The sequence below is a fragment of the Bos javanicus genome, chromosome 24, assembly GCF_032452875.1.
Source record: "Bos javanicus breed banteng chromosome 24, ARS-OSU_banteng_1.0, whole genome shotgun sequence".
Taxonomy (NCBI): domain Eukaryota; kingdom Metazoa; phylum Chordata; class Mammalia; order Artiodactyla; family Bovidae; genus Bos; species Bos javanicus.
Window position 1 is genome coordinate 14,647,013 of NC_083891.1, and position 18,477 is coordinate 14,665,489.

General features: G+C 39.6%; 1 long non-coding RNA gene across 2 annotated transcripts in view; it reads left to right on the forward strand.

Moving 5' to 3' along the window:
• LOC133237492 (uncharacterized) overlaps positions 1–18,073 on the forward strand; it is a 42,004-nt gene extending 23,931 nt beyond the window's left edge. For both annotated transcript variants that reach the window (XR_009733214.1, XR_009733212.1), the window contains 2 exons: positions 13,910–14,034; positions 17,936–18,073. This is a non-coding gene — a long non-coding RNA (uncharacterized LOC133237492). The remainder of the gene's footprint in view (positions 1–13,909; positions 14,035–17,935) is intronic.
• Positions 18,074–18,477: the final 404 nt, after the last annotated feature.

Sequence of the window (18,477 nt, forward strand, 5' to 3'; positions counted from 1 at the left end):
TGCCATGAAGTAATGGGGTCGGATGCCATGATCTTAAGTTTTTTTTTTTTTTTTTTTTAAATATTTATCTTAAGCCAGTTCTTTCACACTCCTTCTTCACCCTCAAGAGGCTCTTCACTTTCTGCCATTAGAGTGGTATCATCTGCATGACTGAGATTGTTGATATTTCTCCTGCCTGTTTTGATTGTAGCTTGTAACTCATCCAGCCTGGCATTTCTCATGATGTGCTCAGCATATAGGTTAAACAAACAGGGTGACAGCAGAGAGCTCTGTCTTATTCCTTTTTCAATACTGAATCAACCAGGTCTTTTATACAGGGCTCTAACTGTTGCTTCTTGACCCACATACAGGTTTCTCAGGAGACAGGTAAGATGGTCTTGGTCTGGTGTTCCCATCTTTCTAAGAACTTTCCACAGTTTGTCATTATCCACACTTTTGAATTGCTTTGGCCCAGCTGCTTCATTCATTCAGGGGCTATTGGTGATTCTCCTTCACTCTTCCCAAGACCTGGGGGACTCATCTTTCGGTGTTATATCTTTTGACTCTTTTTGTGGTTCATGAGATTCTCATGGCAAGTATACTGGGTGGTTTGCCATTCCCTCCTCTAGCGGATCACATTTTGTCAGAACTCTCTGCTATGACCCATCTGTCTTGGGTAACCTGCCTGGCATGGCTTATAGATTCATTGAGTTATGCAAGCCCATCCACCACAACAAGGCAGTGATCCATGAAGGGGAAAAACACCATATGATCTAGCAATACCACTTCTGGGCATATACCTTGAAGAAACCAAAACTGAAAAAGACACACGTAGCCCAAAGTTCATTGCAGCATTATTTACAATAGCTAGGACAAGGAAGCAACCTAGATATCCATTGACAAATGAATGGATAAAGAAGCTGTGGTACATCATAGTATAATGGAATACTGCTGACGCTACTGCTGCTAAGTTGCTTCTGCTGCTGCTGCTGCTGCTAAGTTGCTTCTGCTGCTGCTGCTAAGTTGCTTCAGTCGTGTCTGACTCTGTGCGACCCCAGAGATGGCAGCCCACGAGGCAACCCCCCACCCCACCCCCATCCCTGGGATTCTCCAGGCAAGAAAGTGAAAACTGAAAGTGAAGTCGCTCAGTCGTGTCCGACTCTTCGCGACCCCATGGACTGCAGCCTACCAGGCTCCTCCGTCCATGGGATTTTCCAGGCAAGAGTACTGGAGTGGGATGCCATCGCCTTCTCCAGTCGTGTCCAACCCTGTGCGACCCCATAGGTGGCAGCCCACCAGGCTCCGCCGTCCCTGGGATTCTCCAGGCAAGAACACTGGAGTGGGTTGCCATTTCCTTCTCCAATGCATGAAAGTGAAAAGTGAAAGTGAAGTCGCTCAGTACTTAGCCATAAAAAGGAACACATCAGAGTCAGTTTTAATAAGGTGGATGATAATAAGGTGGATAATTATATAGAGTTAAGTAAGTCAGAAAAAGAAAAACAAATATTGTATATTAACACATATATATGGAATCTAGAAGGATGGTACTCATGAGCTTGTTTGCAGAGTAGCATTGGAGATGCAGACATAAGGAACAAACATGGACAAGGGTGGGCTTCCTTTGTGCTCAGCTGGTAAAGAATCCACCTGCAATGCGGGAGACCCGGGTTTGTTCCCTGGGTTGGGAAGATCCCCTAGAGAAGGCAAAGGCTACCCACTCCAGTATTCTGGCCTGGAGAATTCCATGGGCTGTACAGACCATGGGGTCACAAGGAGTTGAACATGACTGAGCGACTTTCACTTCACTTGGACAATAGTGGGGGAGAAGAGGGAGAGAGTGAGATGAATCGATAAAGTAGCATGGAAGCACATACACTAATATATGTAAATGGATAGTCAATGGGAATTTGCTGTTTGACTCAGGGAGCTCTAACAGGCTCTGTAATAACCTAGAGGGGTAGGAATGGGCAGGAGATGGGGGAAGATTCAGGAGGGAGGGGACATATGTATACTTATAGTTAATTTATGTTGATGTATGACAGCAATTAAATCAGTATTGTAATGCAATCATCAATCAATTAAAAATAAATAAATAATACTTTTTTATAAGTTTAATACAGTGAAATTTACTGTCAAGAGCTCTTTCAGAAGCATTTGTTCTGAAACTGCAACATGAATAGTTATAACCATACACTGGAAACTTGGACTTGGACTCTTCTTATTAAAAACCCAGGCTTCCAAACTTTGCTTGTATGTTATGTAATGAAAACTGTGGTCTTTCACCAGCAGGACTCTTGCTGGTCTCTCCACAGGGGGTTTCCTAAAAAAATAAGCAAATAAGCCATTGGCAATGCTGCCTTATTTAGGAGGCTTCAGAATAACAATAAATGTGTTTATACCTTAGTCTCATAAATTATCTATTTTGTGAACCACCACAAGTCATCTAAATCCACTTTCTTATTGCTCCTTATTTGAGCACTCTGAGCAAAATGGCTTGTCTACCTGTGTTTACACATAAGCATTGGAAATTGGCTGAGTGGCCCATATAAGTTTTGACTTTCACTTACTGCCGTGTCTCACAGTCTCCTCAGATAACTGGTAGCTTATCTCTGAACCATCCTTGAATGTAAAATTGATGAAAAAACCCTTAAAAAAGATTAAAATACTGCCACTTCAGGTTTTGGGAATACAAGGGTATCAAGTAAATTCATTACTTACAGATGAATGAGAAATCCTTTTTGTTTTTTTTTTTTTGCTAAAACACTTTGCAAATAGCCTAGGGCCATTGCTTCCCCTATCAGTCCTTTGTGGTAACAATAATTAGGTTTCTGACCTCAAGTTTCAGATCTTTCTGGGGCAGAGGCACTTAAGTGTCAGTCAATCCAACTTGGTTTCATCAGGACATCACTGAACATAAGATTTTGTGCTCACAACCTGTAGATAGCAATAGAGAAGGATCAGAAGATGAGTTCAATTGATAAAAATTCCACTTTTCATCGTCTTTCTCTTCCAGACTGAGTTTAGAAAAATTTAGTCAGTCTCTGAAGCAATCTAAGACTCACCTTCATCCTTGCCCTCCCTTCAAAGACCCTCCTGCAGCTCCTGGCTCAGCTGTGGTGCCCACCTACTTTGTTCATATGAGCATACATGCTGGTTTATGAGCCACTGAAAGGATCAAAGTGACCCTGGGCTCATGGAAGACTTACATCATTCATGCACATATTTGATAAAGACTAAGATTTGGTAGCTTTTGATTATTTTAAATTATTGATTCAGGTATTTGGACTTGTGAAATAAAATAAAGAAAATGCTGGTGTTAACCATTATATAAACCAGATTCTACTACTTTGTCTAAATTCAGATAATCTATTATTTTTGTGACATATATTAAGGGTTACTGTACATTCCTCACTATCTCACTTTTGCTCACTAATTTTTTATTGAAAGTGTATGTAGGTGTGTGTAGATGTTTAACATTTAGAAACTGGTGTTACTATGTTTATGGTTTACTAGAATGAATGATTTTGGAGAAGGCAATGGCAACCCACTCCAGTACTCTTGCCTGGAAAATCCCATGGACAGAGAAGCCTGGTAGGCTGCAGTCCACGGGGTCACTAAGAGTCGGACATGACTGAGCGACTTCACTTTCATTTTTCACTTTCATGCATTGGAGAAGGAAATGGCAACCTACTCCAGTGTTCTTGCCTGGAGAATCCCAAGGACAGAGGAGCCTAGTGAGCTACAGTCTATGGGGTCGCACGGAGTGGGACATGACTGAAGTGACTTAGCAGCAGCAGCAGCAGCAGAATGAATGATTTAAAAACAAACATCTTGAATCTAGAAAAGGAAACTTTATCTTTAAATAAATGCTTATATTGTGAATGCTTTAGTGAAGACTGCATTAGCAATATTAGCTTTTGCTTTACTATGAAAGTGATGCATAATCATAGAGATATGGCTCGTAGTCTAGTGGAAAGACTGTCCTCCCACTGATCTTCCTGGTATTTTTGTAAAAACATATGAATTATAAACATCCCTGATAGCACAGAGTATCCCAGAGCCAAAGCAGGCTTTCAGAAAGGAGAGAATTAGTCTTTTCCCAGTCCACATGCTAAAACCAGAAACTGATCTGTTTACTAATTTCTAATCTTTCCTGTACCAGAAGCTATGTCTGTGTGCAACTCTCAGGTGCCAAACTCATTGGGCAGAATTCCTTCTCCAAATCTCTGTTTTGTAACTTCCTGTATAATCTGAGTGCCTGAATATGAAGATCTGGGGCAGAACTTGGCCGCCTTCAGCAGCTCTTGTAAAGGGATCAGATCAGCCTACCTGGGACGCTCTCTAATTGGAGGTTTATGGTAATGCAATTGTTTCCCACCTGCAAGGCAGCTCTCAGCACTCCAAGCATGCATGAGGAGAGAAAGCCAGGTTGATGGACAAGTAGTCCCAGCCCAAACTTGCCTGTGTTGAAATAGCTCAAGTTTAGCTCATCTGGTGACCCCACAGCTCCCAACTGGTGTTGACTGCCATCCGTGCTGAGGGCTCTGCATCAGCACAGGATCTTTGTTGTAGCCGGATTGTTGAACTCAAGATCTTTATCCAGATAATAGGGAAAAGAGAAGAAAAGGCAAGCCCACTTGGAGGCAAGCCTATTAGGACCTGCTGAGGATATAGCCTTTCCTTGAAATGACGTGTGATGTGACTATCAGCGGAGTTACTGAGACCTAAGGAGAAAGGGATAAATGGAAATGTCCAGGCACTGAGTGGTGAGGATATCTCCTGTCTGCTGTTAGGTAGCAATTAACCAGTTTACTGAGGGAAATCAGTCCAGTGAGGTTTCACTGAAATAGTCTTTGTGTATTAATAAATACTTCCTTCAAATGTTCTTTTTCTACTCTTCCCTAGCTGTCCCACCACATAGTCTTGAACTGTGGCTCTGGGATTTCTGGATGAGAGGAGCAACATTTTCTCCAGTTTCAGTCCTAGCCCAGCTCTGAATCTCTCCCTCCAGGCTGAGAACTAGGTAAATAGACAGGGGAGGCTGACATGGATCACACAGTCAGAGATGTGTACACAGCAGTCTCTAGTGTGTTCTGAGTCTGTAAGCTTTTCTTTCCCTCTTCACGGGGAGACTTATGCCCGCATGGTGTACGTGATTTCCAGTGAGAAGGGTCCAGTTTCACCCTGGCTCTTCTTATCACCAAGTAATTCTATCACAGAATATTAGCTTCTGTCCTTTTAATCTGACAGTGCTCCCAACAGAGCTCCTGCTAGATGGTAGCTTTCCCCTACCCACATCTCCCTAGGGAGCCCCACTACTCCCATGTCCTTTACTGAAGTCTGTCCCTCTTTGCATCAGTCCCAGAAATTATGGAAGCATTCTTTTGAAAGTTTCATAGGCAAATGGGTATTGGAACAGCACTCCCCATCTCCATTCCTTTCTTCTCATCTTCCAAATTCTCCTGAATAAAAGGAGGCAGAGGTCTCAATGTTCACATCCACCTTCAGGCTCCAGGGCCACGTGGAAAGGGCTCTCAGGAATTTATTCCTCAAGTAAACCCCCATCCACTTTGCCCTACAGCAATGCCAAAACAGGCCTTGAGATGAACATCCCCCTTCTTAAATGCACCCTGATCTCCATGGATGGATCTCTCTAGATTCTTCTTACTTGGAATTTTAAAGAGGAGCCACCCTTCAGGTTTACCTTGAAAAATATGTCATCAGAATAAATGTGCTCAGTATCTTCAGATGGATATTTCCAAAGGGTAGTGTTATCTTCATCAGAATTCCCCGATGACCTTGAAAAATGCAATCTCCTGGACAAGTCTCAAGATTCATCAAATCCAAATCTCTGCTCTTTTGGGCCCAGACATCTTCATTTTTAACGTCTTTCCCTAGAAAGCTTTGCACCATAGAATAGTAAGTAAAAGATATAGAATTAGGATATTAGTGCACTGTTATCCTTGATAACATGGAACATTGATTCTCATCTCTCACTTTGCATTAGAATCGTCCATGAGACATTTAAAATTGTATTAATGAACCTATTTGCAGGGCAGGAATAGAGGCACAGACATAGGGAAAAAAACTTGTGGACACAGCAGATGAATTGAGAGAGTAGCACTGACATATATACACTACCATGCTTAAAATAGATAGCTAGTGGAACATATTGGGCTTCTTTGGTGGCTCAGATGGTAAAGAATCTGTCTGCAATTCAGGAGACCTGGGTGCTATCCCAGGGTCAGGAAGATCCCCTGGAGAAGGGCATGGCAACCCACTCCAGTATTCTTTTCTGGAGAATTCCATGGACAGAAGAACCCGGCAGACTACAATCCATGGGGTCGCAAAGAGTCAGACATGACTTAGCGACTAACACACCCACACAGTGGGACACTGCTCTGTAACACAGGAAGCTCAAACTGGTGTTCTGTGATGACCTAGAGGGGTGGGGTGGAGAAGGGTGTGAGGGACGGTCAAGAGGGTAGATATATATACATACAGAGAAACCAGCACAATATTATAAATATCTTCCAATTAAAAAATTAAAAATATACTCATGATTAAGCAGGGAACATATTAAAGAAAACAGGAGTTATCATTCTCTTTTCCAAACCCCACTTGCATTTGTTTTAATTACTTTTTCTTTCCTGAAATTCAGTAACTTCTGACTGTGGCTTATATCTCCTAGATTTTAGCCACTTAGAATGCAGAAGTAATACTATCTGTTATTTATTTAACCATAATTTGTGAAACTTTCTGAGAAATTAAATAACCTCTGTGCGTATGTGTGTTTATGCATTTTTTCCTCTCTCTGTGTAATTATTACCTAAGGATGAAAATATAATTATCCCGTTTCACCTTATAAGATAAACAGAAAGCCTATTGAATTCTTGGTTTCTGGGGCTCCCTTGATCCATGTAGCAGTTTTGACTTCTTTTTGTTTTCTTGGTAAATTGAACTGTGTTTCCCAATCTGCACCTATCTTTTTACTTGGAGTGTTTAGATCATTTACATTTAATGTAATTACCTGTATGTTTGCATGCATGCTAAGTCACTTCAGTTGTGTCTGACTCTTTGTGACCCTATGGACCATAGCCTGCCAAGTTCCTCTGTTCATGGGATCCTCTAGGCAAGAATATTGGATGGGTTGCCATGCCCTCCTCCAGGGGATCTCCCTGACTCAGGGGTCAAACTCATATCTCCTGGTTCTCTTGCATTGGTGGGTAGGTTCTTTACCACTAGTGCCACCCTGGGAAGCCCAATTACTTGCATATTAAGGCTTAAATCTACAAAATTATTCTTTGTTTTCTATTTTATTGACTCTTACATGTTTCTTGCTTCCTTTTGTAATGGATCTTTGGTTGCTAAGTTGTATCCAGCTCTTTTGTGACCCCATGGACTGCAGCCCACAAGGATCTTCTGTCCATGGGATTTCCCAGGCAAGAATACTATAGTGGACATAAAACAAGTTTCCAAAATTTCATAGTCTAAAGGTATTGAAATTATACAGAGTATGTTCTTTTATCACTGTGGAATTATGTTATAAATCCATATCAAAAGATATTTGAAAATAGCCCATATATTTTCGAGTGCAGTGTTACCAAGAGAGATCTTTGACTTAGCTACTGAAAGCCTCAATCAAGTTAGAAGACTGAAAAAAATACAGAGGATGATCGCAGAGAAGAAAGTATTTTGTCTCCTAGTTTATAGTCTATGGAAACTTGCATTTGTATTCTACTGCTGTGTGAAAATTGTGTAAATCTTAATTATGCTGAATTGGCTTATAGTGCTTTCCAGGTCACTAGCTCTACTCTATAGTGCTTTTCAGGTCAACTCTTGGCGATCCCATGGACTGCGGCAATCCAAGCTTCTCTGATTTTCACTGTCTCCTGGAGTTTGCTCAAACTCATGTCCATTGAGTTGGTGATGCCATCCATTCATCTCATTCTCTAATGCCCTCTTCTCCTTCTGCCCTCAATCTTTCCTATCATCAGGGTTTTTCCCAATGAGTTGATTCTTCATATCAGGTGTGCAAAGTATTAGAGCTTCAGCACCAATCCCTCCAATGAATATACAAGGTTGATTTCCTTTAAGATTGACTGTCCAAGGACCCTCAAGAGTCTTCTCCAACACCACAGTTCAAAAGTATCAAGCCTTCAGTGCTCAGCCTTCTTTATGGTTTAACTCCTACATCTGTACATAACTGCTGGAAAAACCATAGCTTTGACTATACAGATCATTGTCAGCAAGTGATGTATCTGCTTTTTAATATGCTGTTTAGGTTTGTCATAGCTTTTCTTCTAAGGAGCAAGTGTCTTTTAATTTCATGCTGCAGTCACCATCTGCAGTGATGTTGGAGCCCAAGAAAATAAAATATGCCACTGTTTCCATTTTTTCCCCATCTGTTTGCCATGAAGTGATAGGAGTGGATGCCATGATCTTTGTTTTTAAAATGTTGAATTTTAAGGCAACTTTTTCACTCTTCTCTTTCACCTTCATGGAGAGGATCTTTAGTTTCTCTCCATTTTTTGCCATTAGGGTGATATTATCTGTATATCCAAGGTTGTTGATACTTCCCTGGACAATTGTATTTTTGTTTATTTGTTTTTGTTTTCTTAGTTTTCTCTTCTTTTTATTTTTTTCTCCTGACAATCCTGATTCTGGCTTTTGATTCATCCAGCCCAACATTTTGCATGAATCACTCTGCATGTAAGTTACATAAGCAAGTTGACTATACACAGTGTTGCCATACTCTTTTCCCAGTTTTTAACCAGTCTGTTGTTACATGTCTCGTTCTGTAGTTTCTTGACCTGCATACAGGTTTCTCAGGCGGCAGGTAAGGTAGTCTGGTATTCCCATCTCTATAAGGATTTTCCACAGTATATTGTGATCCACACAGTCAAAGGCTTTAGCATAGTCAATGAAGCAGATGTTGGTGTTTTCCCAGAATTCTCTTGCTTTTTCTATGATTCAGCAGATGTTGGCAATTTGGTCTCTGTTTCCTCTACCTTTTCTAAATCCAGCTTGTACTTCTGGAAGTTCTTTATTCATGTATTATTGAAGTCTAGATTGAAGGATTTTGAGCATTACCTTAACAGCATGTGAAATGAATGCAATTGTGTGGTAGTTTGAACATTTTTTTAGCATTGCCCTTCGTTGGGGTTGGAATGAATACTGACCTCTTCCAGTCATGTGGCCCTGCTGGGTTTTCTAAATTTGCTGGCATATTGAGTGTAGCACTTTAACAGTATCATCTTTTAGGATTTGAAATAGCTCAGCTGGAATTTTATCTCCTCCACTATCTTTGTTCACAGGGATGCTTCCAAAGGTCCACTTGACTTTACACTCTAGGATACCTGGCTTTAGGTGAGTGATTACACCATCATGGTTACCCAAGTAACTAAGAACTTTTTTGTACAATTCTTCTGTGTATTCTTCCCACGTCTTCTTAATCTCTTCTGCTTCTGTTATATCCTTGCCCTTTCTGTCCTTTAGTGTGCTCATCTTTGCCTAAAATAGTCCCTTAGTATCTCTAATTTTCTTGAAGAGATTGCTAGTCTTTACCACTCTATTATTTTGCTCTGTTTCTTTACATTGCTTCACTTAAAAAAGGCTTTCTTATCTCTCCTTGATATTCTTTGGAACTCTGCATTCAGCTGGGTATATCTTTCCCTTTCTCCTTTGCCTTTTCTTTCTCTTCTTTTCTCAGCCATTTGTAAGGCCTCCTCATATCATCATTTTGCCTTCTTACATTTCTGTTTCTTTGAGATGGTTTTGGTCACTACCTCCTGTACAATGTTATGAGCCTCTGTCCATAGTTCTTCAGGCACTCTGTCTATGAGATCTAATCCCTTGAATCTATTTGTCACTTCCACTGTATAATCATAAAGGATTTGATTTAGGTCATACCTGAATGGCCTAATGGCTTTCCTTCCTTTCTTCCATTTAAGTCTAAATTTTGCAATAAGGAGTTTATGATCTGAGCCACAGTCAGCTCCTGGACTTGTTTTTGCTGACTATAGAAAGCTTCTCCATCTTCAGCTACAGAAAATATAGTCAATCTGACTTCAGTATTGACCATCTGATGATGTTCACATGTAGAGTAGTCTCTTGTCTGTTGCTATTAATTTCTTCCAAGAGGAATCATTTTAATTAGCTTTTAATATTTCATTTATAATGAGTATACCATTGACAAATCTTATCAGGTATTGATTCTCTGAAAAAATTTACTTGATCATCATTTTTGAGACATTGCTTTTCTCTCACTGGATACATAATTTTAGATTATCAACTACTTCGTTCCCCACAACATTGAAAATATCCCTTCATTGTCTCTGGCTTCTTTTATCTATCTATCTATCTATCTATCTATCTATATATATATATATATATATATTTAGAGATCTGTTATTCCTGCTTTGAAAAATATAAGTCCTTTTCACTTAAATGCTTTTAAGATTATTCTCTTTCTGTTGTTTAGTTTTAATCTTTTTTTCTTTTAATTTCCATTTTGTTTAGATTTATAATATTTCTTGAGATTTTTAATAATTCCTGAATATTTTTTAGTTTCAATTTTGGAAAATTCTCAGCTCTTATTTCCAAATATTGTTTCTTGTCCATTTTAATTCTTTTTGTGTGTGTGTGTGTGAGATTCCAATTAGAAGCATGCAGACCTGTAACAATACCTCATACATCTCTTATTCTCTATTCTGCATTTTTCATCTTATCTTTCTTTGCTTTAGTCAGAATATTCTCTGAGCCATTTTCTAGTTCTCTAAATCTCTATTCAGGTAAATCTAATCCTTTTTTAAGCCAATTCTTTGAGTTATTGAGTTCAGGTTTTTTTTTTTTTTTTTTTTCTTTTTACTTTTAGCATTTCAATTCAATTTTATTTCATAGTTTTAGTGTTTTGTCAACATTATTAACTTTTATTTTAATTCTTAGAATATGGTGATCATAAACTTAATATTGTTGTTGGTGACTCCATAATTTTGATTCCCTATAGACCTACTCCTATTTTCTTTTCCTCTTCATTTGTGTACATTTGTGTTCTAAATGCTTGTGTTATTGCTGGTGAGTGCAAAAATGGGTAGAATGATATGCAGTTCTGGTTTCTGTTCTATTATTTGAGGTGTTTGTGGTGGTGGTAGTAACAGGCAGCTATAATATCACAGATCAATTGGTATCAATCAAAGTGTACAGACTGAGGAAAGAATCCCCACAAGACCATCTTCCTGCCCTCACTTCAGACAGTAACCACAAATTCAAGATTTCCAGGATCACCTTTATTGCAGATTGGGTAGCTTCAGATTTGGGGATTCCCACAGACTCCCTGAAGTTTGATCATTTCATAGAAAAACTCACAGAACTTGGTAAGTGGTATATTTACAGTTTTATAGAGGATACAAATTAAAACCAGTCAAAGGCAGAGACAACTAGGGTGAAGTCTGAAAGAGTTCCAGATGCTTAACTTTCACATCCTCAGAGATATGTTACCCTCCTGGGATTGATGTTAGACAAAATACACAGTGTATTGATTACTTGGAAGGTTCACTGTGCAGAGTTTTTATTGGAATTTTATTATGTAGGCATAATTTATTGAATGACTACCAGTATCACTGAACTCAATCACCAGCCACTGTCTCTTACCCAGAATCTCTGATATCATACAATTCAATCCCCTAATCACATATTCGGTCTTTCTGGTCATGTGCTGTCCCCATATGAGTTTTCTCAGCACAGAGGATCAGATGTGATCGAAAGGGCCCAAAATGAATAACGAAACACTGCAATCACTCAGGAAATTCCAGGGATTTAGAGGCAGAACTGGAGACAAAGACTAGACCTCTCTTTGGGATGAGGTCAGATTCTTTATTACACAGGGAAATACTGTGGAAATTGAAGCAGGATTTCAGTATGTTTTCTTCAGAATGTTACCATCACCGTGAACTGAAGTGAAATGAAGTCGCTCAGTCGTGTCTGACTGTTTGCAACCCCATGGACTGTAGCCCACAAGGCTTCTCCGTCCATGGGATTCTCCAGGCAAGAATACTGGAGTGGGTTCCCGTTTCCTTCTCCAGGGGATCTTCCCGACTCAGGGATCAAACCCCGGTCTCCCACATTGCAGGCAGACACTTTAACTTCTTAGCCACCCAGGAAGCCCAACCATCACATATTACTGACTAAAATTATACTTGAGGTATTTCTTTGCCAATACAGTGCAGCTATACCAGCCCACAATTGTGACTGTAAATCATAATGAGTCCTTGTAGTGATACAATTACCTGGATTCTTTCCTTATGTTTTCTAGTGAAATCAGATTAAAGCACTAACATTATTTCATCATAAAGTATTTTTTCCCTTTCTTTTTTTAATACCAATAAGGCATTATATCTACCTTTCTTTTTTTCTTTCCTTCCTATTTTTTCTTTTTTCAAAATCACATGGATATGTAGGGTATAAATTTTATCTCTGGATAATTAAATTATGCATTTCAACTATTTATTATAAAATTGATGCCATAGACCCACTGGGGTTGTGGGAGCCCAGTTCAAGCTACTTTAGGTAGGGACAGGTGGGGACTATGTTATTGGAGAGATATTCACATACACAGAGGAATACTTATCTCCAGAAACTGACTTTCTTAACACTGAGAAATGGACCTGAAATTGTTGGCTCTGCTTATGGTAGAACAAGACACTGTGATGCTTGGACCTGATGAATGACCATGGTGTCCAGACCCAACTATGCAGGCTTCAGAACTGTAGAAGGGTCACCTGCTGTCAGCCCAGCACTGAGAGTTACAGCTGGTAACAGAGCATCAGCTTTTGGTATCTAAAGAGATTGATGATCAGAGTATTTCCCCTATTTCCTGAATTTTTTAACCCTTTGCTTTTATCCAGACCTCAGAGAGTAAAATCAGTCGAAACATGACTGCTAATGAATCTTGCTAAGCTTGGCAAATAGAAGCTTATAGCCAGCTTGACTTGAGTTGGAAAACTATGGAACTATAATAAAATGCTATGAATTTATTTGTGCCATTTATATGTCTTACTTGGGATGTATGGAGAAAGAATGTAAAGTATACAGGAATTGATCCCTTTGCTTAAAGAGTGTCCAACACTCACCTCCTCCCCCATGCACAAACACTTTAAATGGCCCATTGTGGTACAAAAAGAAGGTGTTGAATACAGTCTACGTACCAAAAAAAAAATTTTTTTTTAATATATCATCATGTTTGTAAACCAGAATTTGGAGTTGTGTTAAAATTGAGTTTGAAATCTAGCATATTTGTCATGAGCAGGAAGTTTAAATGGACTGTTTCTATACATCTTTGTTTTTCTTCCAACACACTTAGCATAGAAGACACTGATTGAAAGAACAAATAAAAGAAGGAACCATCAGACTTCCCATGTTCATTTCAAATAAAAGGAATTCTCTTGTGTTGTAATATCCACAGTTCAGTTCAGTCGCTCAGTCGTGTCCAACTCTTTGTGAGCCCATGGGCTATAGCACGTGCAATCTCCACAAATTGCTTCAGAAAAAGAGGCAGGGAGATAATGATTTAGAATCTATGTCCTATCTGTAATCAAGGGAAAGTACAGATCTTTATAATGGGGGTGAATGAACAAAAAGAGGAGGAAGGGAATATAGGCAGTATGGACCAAAAAAAAAAAAAAAAAAAAATCCTGATGCCAGGAGAATAAACAAATCAAAAGAAAAAGCTTATACATTTATGAGGTTTTCTAGATGTCATACCTAGGCAAGCCATGCTATATAAAATATTAAGCAGCTCTAATGCTTACTGAGAAAATTTATGGAGTTTGAAGTAACTATCTTAAATCATATCCACTGCACTCTTACCTCTGTTTCTCACTCTTTAATGAAGCTTCTCTGAGATCAAGTTGTGCCTTTTTTTTTCCTTCAGATTTGTGTAAAGGCTAAAGTTTTTAAGAAATAAATAACACCAGGAGGAGAGTATTAGAGAAGATGGTTATTCCCATGAGAAGATGTGCTCAAGTTGCTGTTGGTTGAAGCTATTGCATACACAAGGTTTGTTATCATATGAAAAGAATTTTGTTCTCTTCATTCCCTCCCATTCAGTTCTTCCATCTATTTCTTGGGACAATCATTTACTAAGCAGCTCCTAGGTTGCAAATAAGTCCTGGAAGCCATGAGAGATGAAATGTACATGAAATGTGTGTTCAGCCTTCAGAATCTTTCATTTACATTTGGGAAAAATAAAAATTGTATATAAACAACTACTATATTGAGTTATGAGATAGGTGCTTGTTTAATTGAATTAAAGAGTCACCAGGGAGAGGGGAAAGAGAGAACTGTCTTTTATTCATGACATCATTTATTCATTCACTCACTAATTTCAGAAAAAAAGTATTGACTGAATAACTATTATGTACCAGCCATTGTTTAGGCAATTTTCAGAGATTTACATTCTAATGAAGGAGACTATAAACTGATAATAAATAGTCTACTTTTAGATAATGAGTGGGCTCTGAAGGAATGAAGCCAAGTAGGAAATTTGAGGATGGTCGTGAGGGAAACAATTTCACTTGAGACAATCAGGAAAGGCTTCTCTGAGAAGGTGACATGGAAATTGAAACCTAAGTGAAATAGCCAATACTCATTTTTCAGGAAAAACATCCCAACAAGTGGGGAGAGTACCTATAATGAGGCTTCTCAGGCAGGAATAAACATGGTAGGTCAAGGAATGAGCAAGGAGAGTGGTAGGAGGTCAGGCTGGGTAGTCTGAATGGGAGGCAAAGATTGACTGCAAAGGGGCTTGTGGAACAGAAGAGGCAATTTAAATTTGATTCTAAACATAAAGGGAAGTTGGTGAAGGAATTTAAGAGGAGTAACGCAGTATTAGATTGTGGGATTCCCTTGTGGCTTAGATGCTAAAGAATCTGCCTGCAATGCAGGAGACTCAGGTTTGACCTCTGAATCAGGAAGATCCCTTGGAGAAGAAAATGGCAATACACTCCAGTATTGGATTAATTAACCCAGGATTGGATTACTGTTTTTAAATGGTCATTCTGCCAACAGTAAGGAAAGTGATTTGGAGGCAATAGAAAAGCAGAGAAATCAGTTAATAGTGCAGTGAGAGATACCCGTTGTTTGGACAAAAAGAGCTATTGTAGAGTATGGAGATTTCACGCGTGCTCTACAACAAAAGTCTGTGGGATTTGATGGAGATTTTCAGATCAGGAGTAGAGGAGGGAGGAGGCAACATGACCACTGGTTCTGGCTTCAACAGCTTGTGGATGGGGATACTATTTAATGAGTTAGGAAAAAAGAAAAAAAACTGAAGGAGTTTATTTGCAAAGATGATAAGCTTTGATATTTGTGTAAGATATTCAATAATAGCTGCTAAGTAGAGAGTATGATAATATGTGCTTGGAATTTACCAAAAAAAGTCTGATTTGAGATTAAAAAAAAAAAAATCCCATGGTGTAAGCATACTGATGACACAAAATCATGATAATTGAGCACTCTTTTAGGGAATAAAAAGGTGTAAAGATAAAGAGGAAAGAGCTCAAAATTTTTCATGATGGGGAGGGGATGAAGCTTGCAAAAGAGCCTACAAAGTTGCAATGAGATAGGAGAAAAACTAAGAAGGCAGCTTCTTGAAAGTAAAAGAGTGTATCTGAAGACAGAAAGCTTGATGAATCCTATTCCTCATCCATTGGGTTTGGCACTTTGAATCTTCTTATTCCCTTCTTTTGCTTTTTTTGCTAAATGTCAGTCAATTGATTAAAATAATGATGCTTCAAGACACACTTTTGGGGAGCATCTTTCCAATATCAAAGCAGAAAGAGGGAACATAGGAGTGGAGTAGTCATAGAGGAAAGTCTACGTATGTATGAATGTATTAGTTGCTCAGTCATGTCTGACTCTTTGCAACCCCATGGACTATAACCCATCAGGGTCCTCTGTCCATGAGAATCTCCAGGCAAGAATTCTGGAGTGGCTAGCCATTAGCCATTCCCTTCTCCAAGAGAGGAAAGTCTAAGTGACCTGATATAACAGTACTTGCTCATCTGGACTCAGGATACACACTTCAATGGTATTTTGTTAAACTCCCCTCTGTTAGATATTAATAGTGCTTCTATAGCTACTTACCACCTTCCCTCTGCCCTAGGGATGATTTATATGGACTTAATCAATGAGCTCACTTGCCTGTGGCTTCTGGCTTTGTTCAGTCAATGGGGAACCCTAGGAGGAGATCAGAGAGTAGGTTGAGGATATTTGTTCAACCAGGCCCCTCTGTGGTATCATCTGGGTCTGATTTCATCACTCTAGCAGAATTCACAAAACCTTTAAAGGAAGTCTTCTATGTACAACATTCTTTCCAGTTCTGTTAACTGCTCATTCCCCATCAATTCAGGCCTAAGGATGCAAAAGAGTCATTGTTAACCCTGGGGTTTTCTACCTTTCCCTACACCCCGTCTCCACTTTTGAAACTAATTATTTTGTGAAATATCCTCAGTTTATCCTGATTTAAATATGCCATCTATTTCTTATTTGACACCAAAAATACAGAATTTATGATCTAGTCAGACTATCTCAAGCTTGCATCACAGATTCTAGGTGACCCAGGAACTCAGAGAAAGGGAAGGGAAGGTAAGAGTGAAAAGGATTGAGAGGCCAGGCAAAGCAGGTTTATGTAGGAGGTGAGCTGAAACTGAACCCTGAGGAATGGTTGATGAGGACAGGGTACTAAACAGATATGGAAAAAGAATTCAAGTACAAATTCTCAAAGAAATCCTAGCCAGATCACTAGGTGCTGCAATTACACTGGTTTAAGGAGTGGAATTTCATATGCATTTAAGGTAAAATTTCTGACCTGGTCTTAACCTATCCTTACCAGAGTGTACAGACTATGTCCAAGTGTGGTACAATTAAAACTATATATATATTTTCCTGTTTCTTGGTTGTAGATTAGAGCTCCTAAAACCATTGGTACTTTCTGAATGACAGGTGTGTCTTCTTTGCAATTCGTAATGAGCCCCTTTCACCACACTTGAATTTCCATGAATAGTGACTCAGAACAGGGACTCCAGATGGCTTCAGCATAGAGGTCGGTCACCAGAAAGACCAGGTGCATTATTAGAGGGTGGGAAACTTTAGCTCTGCCTGCTAACCTCTGAGAGGGGGTAGAGGGCTAGACATTTGTTATAAAACTCTTGAACCGTTTCTAGGCTAGAGAACACGTTGATGTCTTAGAGGGTAGGATGCTTGGAGAGGGGGTGGGAGCTGTGTGTTCTGCATCCCTATTCTTTGCCCCAGGCATCTTTTGCATTTGGTTGTCCCTGGCTTGTATCTTTATAACTCTGAGAAAAGTATTTTCCTGGTTTCTATGAGTAGTTAAACAATTACAGAACCTGAGGAGGGTGTTGTGGGGATCCTCTAATTTGTAGTCAACTGGTCTGAAGTGTGCATCACCTGGGAACGCTGCTTGTGGCTCAGATCTGGGGTGGGGGAAGTCTTGTGGGACTGAGCCTTTTACTTGTGGGCTTTGATGCTAAGTCCAGGTAGAAGGAGAAGGCAATGGCACCCCACTCCAGTACTCTTGCCTGGAAAATCCCATGGACGGAGGAGCCTGCTGGGCTGAAGTCCATGGGGTCGCAAAGAGTCGGACATGACTGAGCGACTTCACTTTCACTTTTCATTTTCATGCATTGGAGAAGGAAATGGCAACCCACTCCGGTGTTCTTGCCTAGAGGATCCCAGGGACAGGGGAGCTTGGTGGGTTGCTGTCTCTGGGGTCGCACAGAGTCGGACATGACTGAAGTGACTTAGCAGCAGCAGCAGCCAGGTAGATAGGATCAGAATTGAATTTAATTGTTGGACACCCAGTTGGGTTGCAGAGAATTGGTTTTTGGAAAAATATATACATTGAGACAAACCAATCATGATGTATTTTTCTTTGTAGTGAAGTACTCAGGATTTGAAACAGTCACAGGGCCCATTTATGCAGAATCTTCCCATGTCTTTCTCTGGAGATTTTCAACAGCAAATCCATCTTCAGAGTCGGCAACCTGACCATGCTCCAGGAAGGCCATGAGGTCTGGCTCTCCTTTAGACACTGCACGAGGCAGAGACATAACTGCTTTGCAGGTTGGTCACTCCACAGCACACAAACCCACTAGAGAACAACGGAAGTTTAATGAAGATGGACATGGCAAGTGTTTTCTTTCTTTTCTTCTCTCTTTCTTTGTAAACTGGAAGGACTTTAGTTAATGCTCCATAAAAACCGGCTTAATATACAGTTATTACAAAGCTTCAAATTTTTGACAGATTAAGTGCTATTAAATCACCTTACTGTGAAGGCACTAAAAGGTCACAAGATGAATTAGTTCAGGCCATCTTCTCTCAGTCTTCAGCAACCAGCTCTTTTCAGGCCTGCCTTCCCCCACCAAGAAAAAGAAAGAAGAATAAAAGGAAAAGGAACTGGAAATTATGACCCTCTAAATG